Source organism: Octodon degus, unplaced genomic scaffold, assembly GCF_000260255.1.
Source record: "Octodon degus isolate 3935 unplaced genomic scaffold, OctDeg1.0 scaffold00103, whole genome shotgun sequence".
NCBI lineage: Eukaryota > Metazoa > Chordata > Mammalia > Rodentia > Octodontidae > Octodon > Octodon degus.
The window spans coordinates 2,449,802-2,453,846 of NW_004524679.1; positions in this window are offsets into that span (position 1 = coordinate 2,449,802).

The window sequence follows — 4,045 nt, forward strand, 5'->3', positions numbered from 1 at the left end:
ACATGACCTATGGAATTGTATGTCATCTATTTTAGAAAATGCCCCATGTGCACGTGCAAAGAATGTGTATTCAGATGTTGGGTGGAACACGGTGTATATGTTCAAAATGTCCATTTGCTCAAAGCTTTGATTTATTTGTGCTATTTCTTTGATATTTATTTTCTGTTTGATATATCTTTTCAATATAGCACTGTGTTAATGTGCCTGTTTCAACGGTGCTGTTTCCTGTTAGATTTTTCAAGTCCTTCAAAATTTATCTTATGTAGTTGGGTGCTGCCATATTTGGTGTATGCATATTGATGTCAGTTATAACTTTCTCATTATTTTTTCACTTTACAAGTACATAGTAACATTCTTTAGCTAGCTTGATCATTTCTTATTTGAACTTCAAAATGTCTGCTAATAGAGAAGCTGCCTCTTTTATCTGAGTTCCTGGAGCATGTAGTATTGTTTACCATCCTTTGACTTTCAGCCTATGACTTGTTTCATGTGTCAAATGTTTCCTATATACAGCATATTGTTGGATTTTGTTCCTCAATACACTGCACTAATCTATTCTTTCTTTAATTTCTTTTTTTATTTTATATTATTCTATTTATTTTAATTGGTAAATTTAGTCCACTTACATTGTTGGATATAAATGATATGAATAGACTTATATTTATCACTTTATTTTCCTATTGTTAGTTCCCTACTTTTCTCCTCTGTTTCACTATTAGGCCTTTTTTGAGGGAGGTTCATTTCATAGTCTTTTTCTGAATTGTGGTAATTTTGGTACCTTTTTATACTATATTTTAGTACTCTGTGTAGTGTTTGTTGGGCTTTCATGAATTTCTTTAGTTGTTCTTTGTTGGGGAAATATTTCAGTTCTCCATTAAACTTGAAAGAGAGTTTAGCAGTGTATATCAGTCTGGTTTGCAATTTGTTTTTTGAAGGACTTGAAATATTTTACACCCTGCTTTTCTTGACTTAGTGGTTTGCCATGAGAAATCTGTTCTTATTCTGATGGGTTTTCATTTAAGTGTGATGATCTGTTTATTTTCTCTGGCAGCTTTTATTTTGGTGTTCTTCAGGTGAATTTCTGGGATCTTGCTTATTATACATATGAGTGTAGTTTTAATTGGGTTCACATTATTTGGAGATTTATATGCTTCAGTTACCTGAATGTCAGATTGTTTTACCACATTTGGGAAGATTTCTGCTGTTACTTCAGTCAATATGCATTTTATGTCATTTTTATTGACTCCTTCATTCTCATTGATGCCTATTAGTCTTATATTGTTCATCTTAGCATTACCTTGTAGCTATTGAATTATTATTTTCTGGATTCTAGTTGTTTTTAAGAGATTTTCCTTACCTTTCCCCTAGCTACAACTTTGCCTTCAACTTCTGAAAGGCTACCTTCACTTTCAATGGTTTGGCCAACTTTTAATGGAGTTTTTAGTTTCTTGTATATCTCTCTTTGAAAATTTCCTGCATTGTATTTCTTTCATATATTGCTCATACAAGGTTTTCATCATTATTTTATTTTTCTCTATTTTTTAAATCATTGTATTCTTTAGAAATGCTTAGTAATCTTCCCTTATAGTTATTATTTTTAATCTGTGAGATTATTTCTGATCTGATTGTCTACACAGTTCTGCAATTGTTTCTTTGCTTCAGTTGTTTTTATTTCATAAATTTCATGGTGTGACTCCCAATTTCCTGTATGATGTTGTCTCCTGGGTTTATTTTGGGTTGGCGCAGAGCCTGAGATTGGATTTTCCTTCCTCATTTTGTCTTTTTTATTATAAAGATAACTCTAATTTTAGTTATGCGATGACTGTTTTTGAAAGTGTGATAATATGTAGCTGTATCACTGCAATCATAGTCCATAAAGAGTCCGCTTTTCTGATATCTGTCCTCTGTCAGAAATTCTTGTTTTGTCTATGTCCCAAGATTTTGCCCTCTCTATGGAGTGAGAGTGCAATATTCATTTCCATTTGACACTGTCCTCTGTCCTTTGATACAGGGCTTTTGTGATGTTCTTACCCAAGAACCTCCCAATATTGTTATCCAAGGGATAACATCTGGTTATGACAGATAAGATTTCCTATTTACCTTAGTGCAATTGGCAATAATAACAGCAATCATTAAAATTTAGAAATTAAGAAACTTTAGCAACTAATTGGTTTGTACTTTAAGACATAAGAACAAACACTATAGTTGTATTACAATGCAAATCTTAAATTGTGAGTTTGTATTTACATTTGTTTTCCTGAGTTCTCTTGGAGGAACCTCCCCTTCCTGTACCTGGAGTCTTCCAAGCAGACTAGTTCACCCCAGTTACATCCTGCCACCTCTGTGCTGCAAGGATGCTCCTGTTGGTTTGGGCCTCAGTCTGTGCCCCAGTGGGCCTACAGTGCATTTTAGCTCACCAGTACCAGTTCTACTGAACTTGTACTTGACTGACATAGAATGACTTGCTTATTCTGCTGTGCTGGGGTCCTTCTGGCTGTGCTGAATCAAAGTGGATCAGTTGCGGGGGCAGGGAGATGGTTAGGTAGAATAAGTGCTTCCCTGTCAAGCGCAAGGGCCTGAGTTCAATCCCTGGTCCCGCCAAAAATAAAAAAAAATAGTGGATCAGTTGGGCCCCACTGGCTGATGAGCTCCATGCCTCCATGGGGCTGAGGTACTCTGATGTCAAGTTAACCAGATGAACCCTGCTGGCTACTGGGCTCTGGGACTGCTGCAGACTGCAGCCTTCAGAAGTGGAGTGGACTGGCTTGTCCCAGTGAATGCTGGGCTCCTCCAAGTCAGGGAATTAATTCAAAATTTTCAGGATGTGGAGATGCCTCAGTAGTCTGAATGTCTACCCATGTACTGCAAGGATACTGGTTTGATCTCCTGTATTACATGCCATGCTGACCCCACATTAGTAGGGCAATGAAACTGGGAATGGTGGCTCATGCTTGTCATCCCAGCACTGGAGAGGCTGAGACAGGAGGATAACTAAAAGTCTGATCTGCATATAGAGAGGTTGTTTGCAAAATAAATAAATAAAATATTTTTAAAACAATGCCATGCAAGTAAAAAACAATTTCCTATTAAAAGTTAATAGAACAAATCAAATGAAAACCTGATCTTCTAAAACAAAAGCAAAAAGAAGTGATTCATTTTAGCTTTTTTAATACCTGAAAAAATTAATTCACATTTCTTAAAACCAATATTTAAGAGTAATTGTTCTCATGTAAGCTATTTAAATTTTCTTTGAAGAAATCACAAGGAAGTTTTTCATTACATTTGTTTTTATAACACACACACACATATATATATATATATATATATATATATATATATTTGTGTTTTCTTCACTTATCATAGAAAAACATATGCTTTATTTACAATGTTCATAAAAGACCATTATCAAAAGAGGGAATGGTGAGATAGTTCAGTGGTATGAAGCACCTGCTTAAGCAAACTTAAGCAGGCACAGGGGATTGTGGTTCAATTCCCTGCACCACATGCTGCACCAGCCCCACCCTAAAGGCAGTCAGGGCTGGCAAAAAAAAGAAAAAGAAAAAAAAGGTTATTATCAAAAGAGTGAAATAAAATTCAAAGAATGAAAGTAGTTATTGGCAAATAATTTATCTCCTAAACTATAATATACAGAATATCTAGAGGACGACTCAAGAAAGACTAAATGTGAACAACCAAAACCCGAACCTCCCAGTTAAGAAATTGACAGTGGTTTTGAGAATTTATTTCTCTAAGTGAGAAATACAAATGTTACATAAAGCCCAAAACCATAAATGTTAGGTAAGAATCATGACCACATGAATTATCATCTTACACCTACCTAGATTAGCTATGATTTTAAAATAATTAGAAAATAAATGTTGAATAGGATGTGGAGAAACTGGAATCTATGTGTTCCACTCATGGGAATGTAAATTGAAGAAGCTGTACTATTTGCTGTTTTCCCATAAGTTAATCATAGATCTGGATAGATAGCTCAGCAGCTTACATTCCTGCCTGGCAAGTGGAAGGTTCTGAGTTCAATATA